This window comes from Siphateles boraxobius, unplaced genomic scaffold (genome assembly GCF_051911475.1).
Source record: "Siphateles boraxobius isolate OS27281-9 unplaced genomic scaffold, OSU_SipBor_1 26, whole genome shotgun sequence".
Classification (NCBI taxonomy): domain Eukaryota; kingdom Metazoa; phylum Chordata; class Actinopteri; order Cypriniformes; family Leuciscidae; genus Siphateles; species Siphateles boraxobius.
Window position 1 is genome coordinate 12,352,177 of NW_027508876.1, and position 22,542 is coordinate 12,374,718.

The following is a 22,542-nucleotide window of genomic DNA, read 5'->3' on the forward strand; positions in this document are numbered from 1 at the left end:
TAGAAATAAAGCAAACAGTTCAGTCAAACATAAGTCAGCTCTCTAATAGGCTACAAAGTTAAAGTCACCTCTCGATACATCCTGGGTAAAAGGGGCGGATCAGGGGTCTTGAACTGGACTTGGCTAGATGTGAACTTTGAATTGGAACAGTACTTGGGCAGCGACTGATGACGTTTCACAAGTCCACAAGAACATATTGAGAAACAGCCCTCTCTTCTGTCTCGCATGCGCGCTCTTTCTCGCTCGCTCTAGATTCCGGGAGATTTGAATTAATTTGCGGGCATTAGGGAGCCGCTATCAACATGCGGGAGACTCCCGGAACTTCCAGGAGACTTGGGATGTCTGTATTCTGCAATATTAAATTACAGAAAGAACTGAGTTTCACTTTGTAGTGTATTCTTGTAGTTTTAATAGGTTTTCAAAGTAACTTGAAAGTAAAGTAATTAGTAATCTGATTACTTTTTACATGCAGTAATCAGTAATGTAATCAAATTACAATTTTAAAGTAGTAATTAGTAATTTGTAGTGGATTACTTTTTTTGAGTAACTTACCCAACACTGGTTGCGACTCTGCAGCTCATGCTGTATGGCGCTGAGCAGACACTTTCAGTTTAATTATAGTGTCCTTTCTATTTAAAAAAAAAAACTACAGTGGAAGTGGGTGCCACTGTGTCCAAGTAATGTAATCAGTGTACTGTTTTAACACCGACTGGAGCAGCAAGCCTGGAGAAGCCAAGATGAATAAAATACTTGAAACATGTGATGACAAAATTTTTTGTGTAATCAAACTCTTTAAAAGCTCATGTGAATATATGGGATGGTGTGTATTGTTTTGATTAATTTAGCATTAATTGAATTTAGTGCCCTAATGAACTTAAACCAAATTGACATAATATTAGATTAGGCTACATTTTTAATTGAATAGTGAATAAAAGCTTGCAAAAAGGATTGTAAGGAATTTCATGATGTTGGTTTGATTTGAAGTTACTAAATTATAGCCTATATATTTTAAACTCGTTCTTTTAGTGCTTCTGAGAAAGAATTCAGATATCTGCTTTAGAATGCAGACATTCAAGAACCACTAAAGAAACTTTAATTTATATAAAAAACATTACAGGATATGAATATAAACCAGATTTATGCTGTTGCATTGTTATTCAGTTGTTAGGACATTTTGGATGGTAGGGTGTTGCTAGGCCTAGGTGATTGCCAAGGTGTTCTGGATGATTATTGGGCTGTTGCTAGTTGGTTGGTAGGCTGTCAATAATTGGTTGAGGCCATCCTTAAAAATATTTTGGTTTGCAGGAACAGCAAAAAAAAAAAAAAAGGGTCGGTAGGTAGGTCTATATATTTTTTTTTCAAGATATAATGGGGAAAAAAAATGTAAATTTTTTTTCCCCACAGACAACTAACAGACATTAGGACTAACGCAAAGAGGGCTCTTGACACGCGAACAAGTCAGCAATATTTCTGATGATTGTTTTGTGCACAATGACAAACAGGAGTGCAACATTCAGGGATTGAAATTAACACCCTCCAACCCGCCAAATAAGGGTAAAAATGAACTTTGGAACCAAATCTGCGCGGATTTAGCGCAAATACTTAACTCGTGAGTCCTCATGATATATTAAATACAGCGTATTGCGCAGAATCTGCGCATTTCTGGCTTACTTGAACGCACACGTCACTAAGCTACAAATAACGGCGAGCAAGTTCACTTGCATTGAAGTAGTAGCGAATTTTAAAAAGCATTTGGTTAACAGAAAAGACATTGTTATTTTCCAACATCCTACATGTTCTGTGTACTGGTGGCTCACTTTGAAATTTCAATTTAAAAGAAACCACTTTGATTTTAGGGTCAAATTGTAGCACGTCCTCAATAGTTTGAGTTTCCTCCACCAACATTTTAGTGGTTTCCTTCAGGTCAGTCGACACGATCACCGTTAGACAGGTGAGAAGGAGGGGAAAAGATCTGGGCACAGTTTTTCCAGAACTTCGTGCCAAGTTAAAGCGGTGTTGAGATGTTTTAATGCATTTTTTAGAATGCATTTATTATGGTGCCCAAACCCATGTTACTTTGAACGGTGACCGTGAACATTTTATTTACTGCATCATTACTAGGGATGGGTATCGTTAAGGTTTTAATGGTATTACTACTCTTACCGATACTGCTTATCGATCCGGTACTTGAACGGTATTCTTATCGGTTCTTTTTGGTGTTTTTTTTTTTTTTTTTTTTTTTTTTTACATTCGGGTTATAATTAACATTTGCTTTATATTTTGAAATGTAAAATATCTATAGCAAAAGAAAAATCAATGCATTAACAAAACGAATAAAATATCTAGGCTATTTGTTATGCAGCAGTGGTTCAGGCTTTTTTGTTTTATATACCTGAGATAGAATACGATAAGCAAAAACAAGTACAAACACATGTTCAAAAAAAGAATACAATTAAACAAAGATACAAATTATATACACAGTGCTTTAATTTCAGGAAGGTCTAAAATTACTTTTCAGGTAGGCCTAAGTGTTTCTGTCTGAAAAGAAATTGAATTTATTAATCAAATGTAAAATAACACTGCATAGTTTTTCATGGATAGATTAATGCTTATTAAAGTTTAAGTTATTCATTCAAGAGCTTCGGGTGATTTTCTCTGCCTTTTGTTGTTTGATTCGCATTAACGGCTCAATCGTCAGCAGGTTTATTAGACGCTGCCCCTTTAAGACCGAGTGCAGATCTAATAGGTTAATGATGCACCATCATTTTCTCCCAACTATTTACGTCCATTTAAGACATAAACTGTTTTTCGGTGAATCTCAGAGCTGGTCATTTTTATATTTTATGAATATTTGATAGTTAAGATGCGCACATGAAGCCCAAAGTTAAGTATAATTTTCTTCTCTCTTTGCAGTCCATTTCGGAGCGCTAATAGGTCGCCTTGTGAACAGCAACTATTGCGCAGATTTTTGTGCTTTTAATAGCTCGTTTAATGATTAAACGCGTCCGCAATTTAGCAACAGTAGAGTCTACATTTAACTACAATCACCGATCGTGCTGATTCTGACGGTACGTTTGGGTTTTAGGAAGAAATGATAGCGCATCGCTGTGAAGGGAAGGAAGTTGCGCTAGACAGGATGAGTTGTAATGGTTTCATCTCAAATATCTTTTTTTTCTAATCTTTGAAAGCCGAAATCTAAAATAAAATTAGAATAATATCCCAGATCTAAAGTGTAACCACGTTTGAATGTTTAGTTCTGTCCTCATTGTCACTCATTAAGCAGGGCTGTCGTGTGTGAGCGCTGTGGCTCCGCGTGAGAGATCGCTCTCTCTCTCTTCTGGACTGCGAATAGCAAAATTGCATCACAGACAAATGGTTTAATATTATCATATATAGAAATGGCTGAAATTCAGCCCCTGGGCCCGTTTAATACCGAGTTTCGGTACTCATCCCTAATCATTACCAAGCGCGAACAGTGAATGAAACGAAACGAATGTACAAGCCATAGTGTGACATGCGTAGACCAATGGTGTAAACAATCATTGATGACGATGACGGCGCACGGGTTTTTATTTAAAAGAAAGAACGTAGCCTACGTTTGTATGTAGGCATAAGAAACTTTCACAATACTAACTAAAATATAATTAATATTTTATTTAATTTGTATTAGTTGTTTGAAGAGTAATAAAAAATCGGTCGGTCTTCGCGCAAGTTACAACCAGCAAGTCGGTCGGACTAAAAGGGAAAAAAATAATAATAATTGGGTCGGTCCTAAATTGACAGGGTCGGTCGGGTTACGGCAAACAAGAATATTTTTAAGGATGGCCTGATGGGGTGTTCTGAATGGGTTTTTATGTGGTTGCTAAGGTTTTTTGGATACTGGTTAGGTGGTAAAGGTGTTTTAGATGGTTGCTAAGGTTTTATGGGTGTTTATGTTGCTTAGTGGTTGCTAGGGTGTTCTGGACGTTGTTAGGTGGTTGCTAATGTGTTTTGGATGGTTTCTGCTAAGGTGTTTCTAAGTAGCAGTAGGGTGTTCTGGAAAGTTGCTAGGTGGTTGCTAGTGTGTTCTGGATAGTTGCTATGATGCTAGAGTGTTCTGGATGGTTTGTTGCTAGCCCAAGTCAAATGAGCTCATTAGTCTTTATGATATTCTGGTCTCAACATGGCTCTGGTCCCTTCTTAAATTGTGTGTACGTGCGTGTGTTTATTTTCTTTGCCCATTTTCTCATCCACCATGCAAAAATCATTAATTTGATTGTTTAGAAAAAGAATAAAACACTCTTCTCAACAAACTTCATGATTTGAGCATAATCCACATTCTTAGCACAAACGATGCAGAATCTGTTACACACTGATGTCTAGTAGAGTTAGGGTTTGTAAAATAACAGCACTATATGGTTTACACTGACACAAGGTAGGGGTGAAGCTAGCAAGCACAATGGAAAGCTGAAGTCTGTCGTGAATGGGAGGAAGTGTTGCACAAGAGGAAGTGGCCAGAACACCTCCCAACGCTTTACCACTAGGGCAGTTTTTCACCCTACAGGCATTACATGAAGAGTACACAAAGTCATCTTGAATGTTAATAACATAATTATTACAAATCTAGCACATCCCCTCCCCTGCCCTGATCAAACCACACATCTGCAAGCTTGACTCTTGTGGGGATGAGGGTTTGATTCACTGCTGCAGTTAGACCAAAGCTGCGCACAGTAGATGTTTTGATAACTTTGACACAAGACGAAACACTGTTTGTTTCTGTGGTTATGGGCAAATTATTCAGGCGTGGTATAACAAACCTACATGACACTAAAGGACGACTGAAGCAAGTTTAAATTCAAGAACTTAATGTGCACTAAGTGATTAGGTCGTGAGAATGCATTAGTCTGGCTTTAGTGTGTTAAGGATTATAGGCTAGGCTACGAATTGTGAAATAATGGGGAGAAAGACTGACACATTTTTAGAGGAATTGAAAAGGAGAAATGCTGCTTAAAAGCACATTCAGTGATTGATATCACAGCTCTGTTTCTTTTTATTTTGCTTATTTTTAGCGGTGATAATGAAAATTATTTTTCTCTTCTCTTTTTGCAGATTGTTAGTACTTCTGTAGGATTGCGACCTTGGCGAGTGCCTGGCTAGGCCTCCCTTCTGTCACCTCCTCTGCTTCTCTGCTGGTAAGCATCTCAACACAATCACAGCTCTGTTACAACTACTGTGCAGTTATTTTACTACTGTTGTGAACTGAAGGAACTATTTTTTTCAAATTTGTGTATTAAAGGGGTGGTAAAACATGATTTCACTTTTCTAACTTTAGCTAGTGTGAAATGTTGCTGTTTGAGGATAAACAACATCTGCAATGTTACAATGCTCAAAGTTCAAAGCAAAGGGAGATATTTGCTTTTAAAGAACAGGACTACAAGAAACGGCTGGTAGGGACTACACGACATTCCTCCCGGGTTAATGACATCAGCAACCATAAAATGTACATAAACCCCCGACACAATTAGTCCAGCTCAAACTTTAGCATCCTTCTTTTCACATGCAATAAAAAGTCACTCTGTGTGCATCTCACAACAGTTCCTATACGAGTGATTTATAGATTATCATGACAGAATATGCTAATTGAAGATAGTTAACCCCACATCAGCAACATAAATTCATCAACTAACCATTCAGAGACGTCCTGTTGCATTCTACATGTTGTCACTTCTTCTTGAGTCTCTCCATCTTTGTCTGACTCTGTTTTAACATTAAAGGCAGAACAGTTTCTGTCATTTTAGTGTGTTTGCGTGAGGTAATCGCAGCTGCTAACACAAGAGCTCTTGAAACCCCGCCCTCTGAGGCAGCTCATTTGCATTTAAAGGGCCAGGCACAATACGGTGCATTTTTGCTAACCCTCAAAAAGTGACAACTTTAAAGCGGCACTATGCAGGATTTCTGTTTTTGTCAAACAGCGATCCCTAGAGTCGCTGTGAAGTACTTGTATTTAACGTTACTGTCGTAAACACCACTCACCTAGAGCGTATCTGCACTCATGGCCTCTGCACTTCATAATAATAAAGTAGCCTACAGCGTTAGGCTTACCTGAGCCTAAATGCCAGATGGCACCAATAAAGTGTATCATGTACGTCGCATTATTTCGCAGGGCTCTCAAGTTTTGAAGACAGGCAAGAGTGACATCCAGCCGACAGATACATTTTTGTCATTGGTTGTTGCATTAAATCTTACCCAGATACAATAGTGCTATTTTCTGATTGGCTATTGTGTAGCTCGACGAACAACACCAGAGGAGACGCGCTTGATTCCTGCCGGTTCCACAGTGAGAGCGGCGCGGCCAGAGTTTAGGCATATTAAATATATTACAAATAGTTTTTCATCGTGAGAAATACAATGTGTGGCGGGAGAGCGTGACAAAAGACCGAAATGAGTGACTGTCACGCTCAATGCGTGACACTTGAGAGCCCAGATTTCTTAACAATGTCCGTTATGATGTTATTAGACATGATTATTGCAATTTATCATAATAGTTTGCAAATTGCGCTCATTTACACTATTTACAACATGTAGGCTTATTTATGTCCTGATAATTATGTGAGATATTGACAACTGTTCTCATGATAATCGCAGGAATCAACTTTAACAGTGAAAGACTGAGCGATTGGGACTCTTGTCCGGTTCCTCGTGCTGTCAGATTCTCGTTACCTTTTTCTAGACTCTTCCGACCGTGCTTTCTTCGTTTTTTTTCGGCATTCTGAATACGCAGGTCCGATGTTTACTCGTGTCTGACTCCTCGCTCGGTCAGTCTGCCATTTCCTCTTTCTCTGTTCCTCCGACAATGCTTTTCTAGCTTTCTGCTGCTTATATGGCAGCTTTGCCATGGGACGATAGTTGTTCTTATAGCTAGCCGTATCCTGGATGGGGGCGTGTACGCGTGCAGTGCTGTAAAGCAATTCGTTACCTCGCGAGACCTGATATCACACGATACTTCCTAACACTGAGGCCAGCGGCCCGCTGGCCCAAAGTTGCAAGGGTGGTTTTGCGGCTCACAGGCACCAGGGGGTAGCAAGACGACCACCATTCAACACGAAATCAGTAATATAAACATTACAATGACTCCAAAGCTGTTCGGTTAAGGTAAAAAAAGTTACTTAGTTCTGCTTTAACATGCTATATAAAAATATCTGTGGGGTATTTTGTGCTAAAACTTTATACACACACACACACACACAGGGGACATCATAGATTTATTTTACATCTTGTGAAAAGGGCATTTTACCACCCCTTTAACTGTAATATTTTTCTCTAGGATAATTAGCTTATTAAGAATAGATAGAAATGTTTTGTTGAATAGATAGAAATGTTCTATTCTAAATAGAAATGTTTTGTAACATTGTAAAATTCTTAAGTGTCACTTTTGATCAATTTAATGCAAAGAAAATTTTGAATGGTAGTGTAAATAAATACACTTACTTAAATACAATGAATTCAAACAATGAAGTCAAATAAATTTTTGATATGTAAATTTCAGAACCAACATGAAGAATTTGTTGAAACTAAACCACAAAAAATCAGCTCATTCTGAAAATGCACTTACATTAACATGGTACGGTAAAATATGACCAATTTAAAACCACTGCCATTTTACAGTTACTGTGCTGTAATTGCTTTTCATATTACACCTCTTCCTAGCTAGGCACAACGCATCAAATTTGTTGCACCAAATGTTGCACTAAGCAACAAAATCACAGCCAGTTAAAACATATTTGACATTTAAAATACAAACACGCAGAGCAGGAATTTGAACCAATGAGATTGTACTGTGGGTGGAGCTACTGACAGTGCAACAAAAAATGTGACTGTCAAAATGACTTGATGCACAAAGTTGGTTAGGAATAACACGTTTGATCGTTTTATTACATTTGTTTTGGACACAGTGTTCATGTTCTGTATCTTGAACATGTAAAGGTGTTCAGTTTTCATTGTAAATTGTTTTGAGTGGATTGCAAGACCTTCACATCTGAATGACACCACAGTTCATCCCCTGATATTTTAGCAATGGGTCTCTTTTGTCAGTTCAGCATTCTGGGTGTCCTGGTGCTCAAGCTCGAATGATTCTGCTCTGTGCCCAGGGACATTCTTGATTCATTGTTTCCTGGTAGTGGAGTTCTCCTGTCCTCACGGCTGTTGATGTGTTGCAGGTGCAAATAGTCTTTGAGTTTATCATCTGTCTTAGTATTTGTGATTGGTTTGAGCGTTGAGAGAAGCTTTGGGTTCCACACCCCTAGTAACAAGGCCACTGCGGAAGTGAATGGCATTGTGGGACATAAAGAAAGCTTGAGTAATGCAGCTTCCTGTTCCTCTAGGATGGCGGCTTATGTAATCAGTTTAGAGAAGGTGTCCCCATTTATATGCATGATGGAGGAGAGTCTAAAGCCAAGCGAATAGTTGTTTGTGGTTTTTCTCAGAGCATGGAGAGGGTACTGAATGCGTGCCAGTTTTCAGTCAAGAATGAAAGATGGGCAAGAATGCTTAGATGTTATACATTGGAAATGCATTATGTGATGAAACTATTATTATTATTATTAGGGCTAGGGCTGTCACAATTATGAAATTTGGCTGACAATTAATTGTCAAAGAAATAATTGCGATTATGGTGATCGATTGTCTGTTTTAGGGCTTTGTCATCTTTTTTTGTGTGTGTGTGCTTTGTTCATTAAATAATTATCACAAATTATTGTGATTAATTTAATCCTTTGTTCTTTGCAGTGTAAGATTAAAGGGTTAGTTCACCCAAAAATGAAAATTCTGTCAGTATTTACCAGTGTTGGGCAAGCTACTTAGAAAATATAGTGAGCTAAGCTAGCAGTTACTCTACATTAAATGTAGCTTCACTACACTGAAGCTACCACCCTGGGAAATGTAGCAAGCTAAGCTACAGCAATATGGCAAAAGTAGTTTACTACTTCTAAAGCTACTTTTTCAAATTTAATTTTTATATTGAACCAACTTAATTCCAAGTCAAAACTATCTCAGTGATCAATAAAATTGTCAATCAAACATATAGGCAGGCATAATTTGCCAGTTCAGTTGTTTATTCAACAACTTTTCCAAACCAATTTGGCCAAAAAACAAACAAACTATATACATAACTATATAAAACCATATAACTATATAAAACTATAACAAAACCAGGTGTCAAGAGTGTGTGCATCTTTTTCCATTTCTCACGTGTCAGCCCAAGTATTGATATTGGTACGTGATGTCACACCATACGGAGCAGAAGGTGGTGGTAATGCACCAAAAAGCTGGTTTGTAGGACCCTATGAAATCCGTTTTATTTCGTCCCACATTCCAAATTCAGTCTTATTTTGTTTTCATTTTTCTGGACTCCCATTTTAATGTTTAAATAACATTTTAGTAATCAAAAAACGTGTAATTAATTGAAATCATGAAACGTATTTAATTTAACAATAATTTATTAACATTTTTAAATAAATTGCATTTTAAGGGCTCTATATCTATAGTTTTTTTTAATGGTTTAAATTGTAATGACCAATTATTTAAAATGTAGGCCTAATGATTTAAGCACAACTTTCTTCAAAGGTTAAATCAACCTTTTATTTTGACAGGTTGCCATGTAGCTAGACATTTGAGTCTCTGTTTTTTTTTTTTTTTTTTTGATATGACGATAGTTTTTCTCAAATCAAGCTAAAATGCTGCTAAAGTGACCCTCAGAGCGGCTGTGTAGATGAAGACCATCGATCCATTACTGAAAATATCGCAAGCGTCATGGGTGCTTCAGTGTGTGGTAAATGAATTCGCGCGTCTGAGCCATTCATTCACAGAGACACGCAGAACATGCATGATTCCTTTTTAAATAGTCTTTAAGCGGTTTAATATTCACAGACACTAGTCTATATCGCGGTTTTATTTAAGTTTACTTACCTTTTCATCCAAGATCTGACGAATTCCCTGAAATTCCGCGTTATAGAGTAAATCATATCCTAAATAGAAATGTAAATGTAAATCATACCACCACGCCACTGAGAAATGTAGTTAAACTAGTAGCGTCACTACTTGTAGCGACGCTACTGCCCAACACTGGTATTTAATCACCCTCATGTTGTTCCAACCCCGCAAGACCTTCGTTCATCTTCGGAACACGAATTAAGATATTTTTGATGAAATCTGAGAGCTGGATCATTCCTCCATACTCCTCCATAGGCTTCTTCAGGGATTGAACTTGCTGGCCTCAAAGTTATTAAAGACATTGTTAAAATAGTCCAAGTGACTACAATGGCTCAATCTTAAGTTTACCAAATGACGAGAACACTTTTTGTGACCCAAAAAAACAAAAATAATGACTTTATTTCAACTACGGTATTCATTTCCTTCTCTCTTGATTGAGCCACTGTAGTCATTTGGACTATTTTAACGATGTCTTTAATAACTTTTAGCAGCCGGCAAGTTTCAATCCCTGAAGAAGCCTATGGACTATAGTATGGAGGAGTGATCCAGCTCTCAGATTTCATCAAAAATATCTTAATCCGTGTTCCGAAGATGAACAAAGGTCTTAAGGGGTTGGAAACACATGAGGGTGAGTAAATACTGACATAATTTTCATTTTTGGGTGAACTATCCCTTTAATACAGTTAACAACTTTAAATATAAAAGTAATTTTCTGTAAATAACTGAAACTATCTTAAACTGGCAAATCAGAATAAATGCAATCTTAGCGCAATGCTTTAACTCTGTCAGATTTAAAGGGATAGTACACCCAAAAATAAAAATTCAGTAATCATTTACTCACCCTCAAGTTGTACGAAACCTGCTTGAGTTTCTTTATTCTGTTGAAAACAAAAGATATTTGGAAGAATGTTGGCAACCAAACAGTTGCTGGTCTCTATTGACTTACATAGTACAAATGGAAGTTATTAGATGATGAATTTGTATTGTCTGTCTGTCTGTCTGTCTGTCTCTATCATATGTCTGTCTGTCTGTTTGGTCTATCAACTGTCTGTCTGTCTGGTCTAGTCTATCATCTGGTCTATCATCTATCTGTCTGTCTGTCTCCATCATGTCTGTCTGTCTCTATCATTTGTCTGTCTGTCTGTCTCTCTGTCTCTATCATATGTCTCTCTGTCTCTATCATCTGTCTGTCTGTCTGTCTGTCTGTATCATCTATCTGTCTGTCTATCTTTCTGTCTAAAATGACAGAAAAAAATTTGAAATCAAAATTTCTTATTTTTTTATGGAATATTGCAGCTTTTATTATAAAGGATTTATACATGTGCCCTTGTAATCTTTAATCAAAATAACTTCCCTTCCCCCTTGCAACAACATATCATCTTTTCTCTGATGACGTGTTCGCTGGCTTGAGGGCAGTACTACAACCTCTCCTCTCCTGGTCACTCACATGAGATCGCAGCAAAAGCAAACGATCACTTTTTTTAGATGACAACATTCCTCCACCCTTATGACTTTTTTAGCTTGCGTCTTTTTCCTCCCCCAAATTATTTTATTTCTATTATTTCCTTCCCCTAACCACCCATGTTTATTTTTGCCTTTGTTTCCATGGATACATTGACAAGCTGGTGCACACATAATTGCTGACTTTGAGAACACACCCTTTTCATCTTGACATATATCTGTAAGCAGACATCTAGTTCATAAAATGTACACACAAATTTTCATTTTAGCATTTGGATTATTCCAAATCGTGTGGCTGGGAGCCGATGAAAACGCCTTGTAGTTTTGCAAGGCGAGGATGGATTATATATGCCTAACAGTGAAGCCTGAGGTCATCTTGAACAGTGTCAGCCCCTCCCCCTGCATGTCAGCCAATGCTGCCACTGTCTGGTAATCTTGAAAACTGCCTCTACAAGAGGATTCACCACTTTAATAGGATTTACACGATTGCTCTGAGCTATTTGTTTTTGTATTAACTGTACGATTAATGTCTGATTATTGTCAGATGTCTGGCGGTGTCAGTTTGACAGTTAAAGTCTGTCCATCTGCATTTTGATTAGAAATGAGTGTTTGGATTTTTGGTTATTTAAATAATAATCGAAACTGAAAAACATGTCACTTCCACATCATGTGTATGTAATTCTGGTTATAATTAAAGTGGTGTCTTAAACTGCTTTCCTACAGTGCAGAGAATTTCAAAGGTCTGAAATGATAATAAAAATTAAAATCTTAAAAGATTGTTATTTTGAAAGAAATTAATACTTTTATTCAGCAAGGATGCATTAAATTGAACAAAAGTGATGACATTTATAATATTAAAAAAAAAATCTGTTTCAAATAAATCCTGTTCTGAAAAATGTATCATGGTTTCCACAAAAATATGGAACAGCCCAAATGTTTTCAACACTGTTAATAATAAGAAATGTTTTCTGAGCAAAAAATAAGCATATTATAATGATTTCTGAAGTATGACGCACTAAAGTATAAAATAGTATTTTAAATTGTAGTAATATTTCACAATATTACTGTTTTATACTAGGGCTGTGAACCTACACTGGTCTCACGGTTCGGTTAGGTTACGATTATCATGTCATCGATTCACTTCAATTCGGTATCACAATGCATTTCGATGCAGCGCATCCTCAATTTTCAAATTTACTTTAAAAGTGATCCGTGCGCGTGCGTGTGTGTGCGTCTGTTCGGGAAGTCGCAGTGACAGAAACAGTGACATTCCAGTTTGAATTTCAAAGGCCTGTTTATGCCTGTTTAAAATTTTGTTTTAAAGAAATGTTTATTTAAAGCAGCGCTCAATCATCAGTGTATATGTCACCATTAGAGGCGCGCATCAACCGTCGAGAGTTCACTGTTGAAGATGACGATAATTTATAATCACCCGTAACAACACAGAATAATTGTAATTTAACCATCGGCTGGCAGCGAGAACAATATTGAGGCGGGTGGATTATTTGTTTTGGCTGCGGATTCGGGTGACGTTGAAGCTCATTCTCTTACTCTAAAGCATTCAGGCTCTGCCAGGCGTAAGTTAACACCTCGGGGTGAACACGGCTAACATTGTTTATCAAGTTAATATAGCTATTACCTCCTGCCTATTCTATTTGTGCATGACATGAGCGCACACAGCGCGTGTCTTCTCCAGGTCGTGCTTACCAGGTTGTTCATAAAAGCCGAAATGTGTCCAGATGTAGGCTTTTAAAGTAGCTGGAGCATTTTTAATTATGCGCACACTCCCTCTGCCAGTGTATGGTATCACGACAAAGCACATACGTGACAAATGACGTCAGAAAAGCGTCAGTACATTATAACCGGTTATGGTCTATTACTGAACCGATAACCGAATCGTCCTCGTCTGCATCGCGATGCATCGTAGAAACGATTCATTTCGACACCCCTATTTTATACTGTATTTTCGTGCTTAGTGAGCCTAATAGACTTCTTTTAAAAACATTTGTCAAAATTCGTATTGACCTCAAAGTTTTGAACATTCTTTTAATTGATTCTGCTTCGTTGTAAAGTATCTCTTCAACTAAAAATCAACGCTATAGTTGTTTTTTATTACCTCTCGTCAGGCGCGAGTGATTTCAATGTTAAGTCAATGCAAAGACGCGTTACGCGCGTAAAAAAATGACTGCGGCGCGAATGAGGCGTGGAGCGCGGCGCGGCAGACGCGAACATGCCTCATTTGCGCGTTAAGTACGCGCGAACGGCGCGAATTGTATGGAAAGCCAAGAGGGACAAAAACACGCGAATTTTTACGCGTATTTCACGTGTATTTTTCGCGTGAAATACTTTTGATTATGTCACGCGTATTTCACGCGTATTTCACGCGTATTTCACGTGTATTTCACGTGTATTTTACACGTAAAATACGCGTGAAATACGCGTTAAAAATCAGTATGAATGGGTCGGTGTCATTGGCTGCTGAAGACTTGGGTCTAACCATTTCTGTGAGCTTAGAGGGGTGTACCTTTCATAGACTAGGCTACCACCAGTTTACATTCTATAGATCAGCTTATTCAGGTTTTTTGTATAACCTATATGAATAATATATTTAAATAGCAATTTTATGACAATTTAAATAAAAATAAAATTAACTTGTTTTACTTCACTCATGCCTTTTTGTAAATAAACACATTAGTGGACATTCTAGCTTTAACATCAAAGCATTAAGGTGTGTGGGGAAATCAGTTACAGTGGAGGTAACCAATGCAGGTTTATGATCACTGCAGGTTTAAGATAAAGACCACTGTAATCAATATCTGTCTTTGGAAAACAACGTGAGCTTTTGTTGTGCTTACATTTACAGCTATAGCAAGCAGGGGGCGCTTTTTCAAACCTTTTTGTTCTGAAATTGGGCACTCAGACAAACTGTAATTAGGTATACAGGTGATATTATCAATTTAAAGGAATTTAATGACTTACAGTATTTAAATATGTTATTTAAGGCTTTCAGGATTAGAATGGGAGCTTGTGCTCAGGTCAGGACAGGTATAAGAACTTGATGTGGCTTTCCTGACGGCAGAATTATTTTACTGCTACCAAAATTAAATATATGCTCCTTTTTCTTTTTTTTTCTTCTTTTTCTTCGTTTTCTTGTGTAGCTCAAAGAAAATAGATAGATTGCATTTTTATGAACAAATATTTTTACCAAGATTGCCCCCTTTTGCATTTTAGTACATTTACATATTATTATTATTATAACAGGGACAATGGACAGTAAAGAACTGTCCCAGAATTAGCTACAGAGCTCAATTTCATCTGCAGTCCCTGACATTTGACAGATGCTTTTATCCAAAGTGCCTTACATTGCATTTCAATGTGCACATTTACATTCTTATCAGTTCTTGCTTTCCCTGGGAATCGAACCCATGACCTTAATTTTGCAAGCGCCAACATTCCACTGTTTGAGCTACAGGAAAAGTAGGAATTTATCTGTAAAACCAATCAACCCAACTCAAGATTTCTAATATTAAAAGTTAACATTTGATTGTGGAAAAGTTTACAGATGTGGTTCTTGATCAATGCAATTGTAATGAATATCTGTTAAAACAACATAACCTTGCTTCGCAGGGACCAAATTACAGAAACGTCCTATCTTAAAGGTATTGTTCACTCAATTTAAAATTCTGTCTTCATTAACTCACCCTCATGTTGTTTCAAACATGCATGAGCCTCTTTCAATGTAACCAAACATTGCTGGTCCCCATTGACTTCCATAATATTGTTTTACATAGTATGGAAATTCCACACAAGAAAGAAACTTTGGAACAACATAAGGGTGAGTAAATGGGTGAACTATCCCTTTAAGCCCTTATTAAGCCTTATTAACAAGGATTGAATGGTTGTACTTAGTTGTGGATGTATTAGTGTGTGGTTTTCTATAGAAACAGAAAATGCAGAGTAAATATTCTAACATTAAATATTAGAGACAACACGGCACTGACAACATACATTATACTTTATCTCATTAAACGACAAATTAAACCCCATGTAGCCTACTATTTAAATCGATTGATGGACGTCGTAATGTTATTGTAGCCTACATCAATACTTAGAAACACAGATATATATACAACCTCAACAGTATGGTTTCAGACAGAACCATTCCACTGAATCAGCTATCTGCGCTTTATTGGAAAATATTGTGCAGCCGCTTGATAAAGGAAACATTGTGGGTGCAGTATTCCTGGACTTAAAGAGGGCATTCGATACAGTAAACCATAGCCGTCTTATCTCAAAACTGTCAACCTATAATGTCACACCAGGCATTATCATGGTTTGAGCCATATTTACAGGGACGAGAACAATGTGTAGTAATTGATCATGTAAAATCTGCCCCATGTAAAATTAAGACCGGAATCCCTCAGGGAACCATACTAGGGCCTATTCTCTTCAGCCTGTATGTGAACAAGCTGCCTGAAGTGTGTCCTGAAGTGGGTCTTCAGATGTATGCCGATGACACGGTGGTTTATGTGTCCGGCAAAAGCCCTGCTGTTGTCGGCAGTACACTGACCAAAAATGTCTTGAGAAAGTGTTTAATTGGCTAAACAAATCATGTTTAACACTTAATCTGAAGAAAACTAAGGCTATGTGTTTTTCGTTAAGAGCTCGGACAATAAAAGATCTTAACATTAAAATGAATGGCGAACTAATCGATCAGGTAGAACAAGAAAAATATTTAGGAGTGATTTTAGATTCTCAGCTAAATTTTAAAAGTCATATAAAAAACATTTCAAGAAAAATGAAGGCCAGTATGAACTGTTTCAGAATGATCAGGAGCTGTCTTACATTTGAATGTGCTCATGTATTTCTTAACACTATGATCCTGTCCCATCTGTCGTACTGCACCACCGTTTGGTCCCAGACCAGCCAAACTACCCTGAAGCCTATTGAGAGGCTTTATAACCGGGCCCTAAAAATTTTAGATGAAAAGCCCATTCGATTCCACCACTGTTATATTTTAAGTAAACATAGAATCTTAAATTTTGTAAATTTTGTTAATCTCAGACACATTAAGTTGTTTTTTAAATGTTTAACTGGACTTGCACCTGAGCCACTTTGTAAATTTGTGAACAGGCTGGAACCCTCCAGATCAACAAGGGCTGCTACTCGTGGAGACTGTAAAGTTCCATTTTTTAAAACTTCTTTTGCCCAAAATGTTTTTTCAGTGAAAGGAGCCAATCTGTGGAACTGGCTTCCTACAAATATAAAGATTTTAACTAAACTATCCACCATTAAAAAACTAACAAAAGCCTGGTTCATACAGCAGCAGCAGTGTAATCATGCCATATGAAAGGAATATCCGTGTGTATGTGAGGTGTGCATCTGTGTAAGTTCGAGTGAATGTGTTTATTTACTAATTTTATTGGTGCTAACTGGTTTCTAGACATTTTATTGTATTCACTGTCATTTTTGTACTCCTTTATTATCCTAACTGTTAAAAGCCCTTCTTGGGACAGGTGTTGCGAATTAGCCTTGGCTATAAACACTGTGATACAGGCATCGGATTGTTCTTTATGTAATAATCTATGTTTTTTTGTATCTGTCCCTATTCAAATAAATAAACAATAAATAAATAAATAAATAAATACATAAATCTGATTTAGCATTTTATTAGCAACCCCCACCCCACCTGTTCCACCCACTTTTTAAAACAAAGTTACGTCACTGATTTTTATGTTTATATGTTTACTTAAATGTTATATGGTGTTTTACCAAAGTGTCTAATAATTTTTACAGATAAATTGCTTTAATACCAATTACCAAGGTGACCTGTAAAATACGTCTGCTGTCAGGAAAGCCAAATCAAGTTCTTATGCCTGTCCTGACCTGAGCACAAGCTCTTATTCTAATCCTGAAAGCCTTAAATAACATATTTAAATACTTTAAGTCATTACATTTCTTTAAATTGATAATATCACCTGTATATCACCAAACAAAAAGGTTTGAAAAAGCGCCCCCTGCTTGCTATAGCTGTAAATGTAAGCACAACAAAAGCTCACGTTGTTTTCCAAAGACAGATATTGATTACAGTGGTCTGTATCTTAAACCTGCAGTGATCATAAACCTGCATTGGTTACCTCCACTGTAACTGATTTCCCCGCACACCTTAATGCTTTGATGTTAAAGCTAGAATGTCCACTAATGTGTTTATTTACAAAAAGGCATTAGTGGAGAAAAACAAGTTAATTTTATTTTTATCTAAATTGTCATAAAACTGCTATTTAAATATATTATTCATATAGGTTATACAAAAAACCTGAATAAGCTGATCTATAGAATGTAAACTGGTGGTAGCCTAGTCTATGAAAGGTACACCCCTCTAAGCTCACAGAAATGGTTAGACCCAAGTCTTCAGCAGCCAATGACACCGACCCATTCATACTGATTTTTAACGCGTATTTCACGCGTAAATACGCGTGAAATACGCGTGACATAATCAACGCGAATTTCTACGTGTATTTTACACGTGAAATACGCGTAAAAATTCGCGTGTTTTTGGCCCTCTTGGCTTTCCATAGGCGCGAATTTGACGCGCTATTCGCGTCCGGTGTGAACGCAGCATTAGAGGCGCGCATCAACCGTCGAGAGTTCACTGTTGAAGATGACGATAATTTATAATCACCCGTAACAACACAGAATAATTGTAATTTAACCATCGGCTGGCAGCGAATACTTAAATCAGAGAACAATATTGAGGCGGGTGGATTATTTGTTTTGGCTGCGGATTCGGGTGACGTTGAAGCTCATTCTCTTACTCTAAAGCAGTCCGGCACTGCCAGGCGTAAGTTAACAGCTCGGGGTGAACACGGCTAACATTGTTTATCAAGTTAATATAGCTATTACCTCCTGCCTATTCTATTTGTGCGTGACATATGAGCGCACACAGCGCGTGTGTTCTCCAGGTCGTGCTTACCAGGTTGTTCATAAAAGCCGAAATGTGTCCAGATGTAGGCTTTTAAAGTAGCTGGAGCATTTTTAATTATGCGCACACATCTCGCCTCCCTCTGCCAGTGTATGGTATCACGACAAAGCACATACGTGACAAATGACGTCAGAAAAGCGTCAGTACATTATAACCGGTTATGGTCTATTACTGAACCGATAACCGAATCGTCCTCGTCTGCATCGCGATGCATCGTAGAAACGATTCATTTCGACACCCCTATTTTATACTGTATTTTCGTGCTTAGTGAGCCTTATAGACTTCTTTTAAAAACATTTGTCAAAATTCGTATTGACCTCAAACTTTTGAACAGTCATTTAATTGATTCTGCTTCGTTGTAAAGTATCTCTTCAACTAAAAATCAACGCTATATTTGTTTTTTATTACCTCTATAAAATTATTTTAAAAAATCAGTTAGCTTGATTAACTGGAAGAGTCATGAATGACTGGAAATCATGAAGATTCATTGGTGTTGGAAAGTGTTGGATCCCTGATTGACAGAGTAGAATATGCAATTTAGTATGAATGTGAATGCCATGACACAAATCTAGGGAGTTCTGGGTGGTTTCCAGGTTGCATTTTTGTGGTTGAGAAGATGTTTTGAATGCTTTTTAGTACCTTGCTATTTGCCTGAGTTGTAAAAAAAAAAAAAAAAAAAAAAAAAAAAAGGTCCATCCCAAATGACTAATATTCTGCTCTCTGGACATGGTTCATGGTTTTGCCTCTTTTATTGTCCTACAGGGAAAATCTACTATTGAATCTAGTGTGTAGTAAATAATCTGTTGTTTACCATATTTATAAAGGTTTTTTGCAGTTAAAATGGAAAACAGTGTTTGATTCAGTTGATTTCGAGCTTTTGGAAATGTTCGGTAGTGGTTGATGTAATGCACATTTGGTGGTGTTGGATTGGTGAGGTAATTGTTTATTTTGTACAGCAGGTGGCGCCATTTGCAAACTTATAAGTTATTGTCCTACACGGGTGTGTTTCTGGATTTAAGACACTTTCATCACTTTTTTTGTGTGGCAACTTATTTTGGTAACTATCTTCATTCCTAAAAATGATAATGTAGATTGACTTGAATTAGATGATTGAATCTGATGTGAACTGAATAAATGTATGGGTGGTATTTCTGAATGTTATTGTACTACCACCTGTCTCTAGCTGGGCAGTGAAGAGACATTAGTGACCAACCCTAGAATGTCTTTACTATCACAGCAATCTATCTTTCCCAAGATCTACAAGACATTAGTTCTCTGTCAGACAAGCAAAAGAAATGACAAGCTGAATGAAACTCCATACTGGGGTAGGTAACTAAACTAATGATGAGAATAAATAAGTGAAATTGACAATAAAAGTAATTTATTTGAAGGCAAAACGTATTATTATATTCGACCAAAGCTGTGGGTGTAGGACTTAAAGTGTTTAGTTCACCCAAAAATGAAAATTCTGACATTAATTAATTAATTACTTTTTTTTTATGAAGTCTGAGAACTTTCTGTCCCTCCAATGGCGGCTAGGCAATGATCATTTTGAAGCTTCAAAAAGTTTCCATATTAATCGAGCAGTTTAGTCCAAAATTTTCTGAAGAGACACGATCACATTTGACCAGATTGGATTCAGGCTTTTATTCACATATAAACATCAAACAGAAACAGAAGCTCAACCGTACTTGCTTGATGCGTAAGAACAAATCTCAGTGGTTCTTGCAGAAGTCCAAACGTGCTGTGTAATACACGAGAAGGAACCTCATTGATTCTCGCATGTCAGGCGAATATGCTTGAGCTTCCAGTTACCATAACTGATACGTGCGTTAATGAATGTTTATCCGTGAATAAATAAATTTAATTTGTTCATCACAATTGTCTCTTCAGAAGATTTGGACTAAACTGCTCAATTCATTTGGATTAGTTTTACGATCTCTTTAGGAACCTTTTGAAGCAAAGTAGTACGTGGGCTGTCAATGGAGAGACCGAAATCTCTCAGATTTCATTTAAAATATCTTTTGTGTTTCAAAGATGAACGAAGGTCTTACGGGTTTGGAGCGACATGAGGGTGAGTAAATGATGACATTTTAGTTTTGGGTGATCTAACCTTTTAATTCTACTACAAAGTAGAAAGTAACAAGTAAATGAAGAAGTTTCCATTCAACAAAGCTAAATATAGATATTTCAGTTTGAATTTGGATACACTTGTGTTTTTAAGTTCACTTTTGCTTTTCCATTGACCTTTGGCAATAATTGCCCTTTTAAGACATGATATGAGGTGAATTTGGTGCTGAGCGAGCAGACGCAGCCACAGAGATCTGAGACATCTTTTAGGTATGAGAAGGATGGCAGTGTGTTTTGTGAGTCAGTCAGTGCCTGCTCTCAGAGACATGATGATGCAGCTGAAGGGAGAGGAAGGATTAGTTAAATATTCATTGGTTTAGCTCCCCTTTCATTTACTGTGTGTCATATACACACTGCACTTACCGCCCACCCATGCATACCACAGACGTTTTACAGATGCTGTCATTCCCCTGCTGTGTTAATGATGGCTTCATAAAACTTTAGTAAAAATGGTCAATGGAGAATGATCTTAACATTAAGTCTGTAATGAAAATAGTGCAGGCTTCCAATTTTTTCTTAATACATGTTCTTGGTCTTGGTGGCCAATTCATCAGTCCAATCCCCAATGGTTTATATTAAAAAAATTATTGTTCATGATAAACTGTTTTCACCTTCCTTTACCATTTTCTTACCTTATTATGAAATTTACATCAGTCCTAGATTAAGAATTGTGGGTATTAGTATTTTCTTGATGCAATATACATTTTAATTTTATTTTATTTTACAGAGAATAGGGAGTGGTCGACTGCACACACCTTTCAGCAGAGGGTGCTCTGTGCCTAAAAATCCATCTCAAGCCTCTTAGTAAATCCAACTCATGCTGTACACAACCCCAAAAATCCCATCACAGTTTGACAGTGCCCCACCCTTCGCACTCCGCATGTACAACTCTCCTGACTGCCACACACTTACTCTGAATTAAGCAAACCAAAAAGAAACTAAAAACAAGCATTTGACATTTTCTTTTTATCAAATAATGTCAATTTTATTTTTATTTGATAGCCAAGAGACATCAGTGCTTCAAAAAGGGGGTCAGACATTGTATTTCTTACACATGCAAACTTCCTAGCCAAGATCTCCATCTTCAGGCTGTGAAAGTGCCACAGCCAGTGTTAATCTGTATGCAGAGGCTAAACGTCCTGCGCTTGTCTTGCGCCAAATGACTTTCTCAGATCTTAAAGACCTTCACAGTAAAAGAAGGACACCAACACATGAATTCTCTCCAGTTCTGCTGTTTTTTGAAGCAAACATGGATGTTACACTACCTGTGACATTTAGGAGGCAGGATGCATTAAGTTCTGTCTCTCAGTTTTCGTTTTTCTTTTTTTTAGGTGTAACTCATTGTTCCTTTACCAAATATAAGGAACTCTGAAAGATTATATTAATCTCAACAGCTTCAGAAATGGAAGTGATGCATGTTTGTCGATTAAACAGACTTTGAACGTTTGGAATGGTGCGGCTTAAAATTCCTTCTCCCAACATTTCAGATGAGGTGCCCTGTTTTCGGCTTATGATATTCGGTTGCCATGGTTTCTGGCTTTGATCGTGAAAGGTACATTTCCTATTGTAGGAGAGATAAACCAAAAATCCTACTCTCAACCTCTTCGGTTATCACCATACACCACCACCTACTTAGCAATTATGCAAATTTTTTAAATGATAACAATTATAAGGGAGCAGCAGTAACATCACGCTGTTTGTGTGTCACTATTTGTCATGGTGCAGGTTACATCAAAGCTGCAAATGTCACGGTTGTCATTTGACAGTGTTGTTGCAGTAACTTTCAAACCAGATGCACCAATAGCTTACATCCCTCAAGAGCACCGCAACCTCATTGGCTTATCCAGCAGTTTGTTTTGATTTTGTGCTTAAAGAGGGCATTAAAGCGGCTGTTTACTCCAGTGTGGCCAGCGTGGGCGGAGCTACAAGTCAAAAACAAACGCACGCTTCCCCTCCCCTCATCCATGATTCTTGTAAATTCCTTCATTTTATCTAATGCATCA

The 22,542-nt window shown here is 37.3% G+C and overlaps 1 protein-coding gene across 2 annotated transcripts in view; it reads left to right on the forward strand.

Annotated features, from left to right (window-relative positions):
- Window positions 1-22,542, forward strand: part of fam49bb (family with sequence similarity 49 member Bb) — a 103,760-nt gene that overhangs the window by 52,116 nt on the left and 29,102 nt on the right. For both annotated transcript variants that reach the window (XM_077244364.1, XM_077244365.1), the window contains exon 2: window positions 5,089-5,171. The gene's annotated coding sequence lies outside the window, so the exon portion shown is untranslated. The remainder of the gene's footprint in view (window positions 1-5,088; window positions 5,172-22,542) is intronic.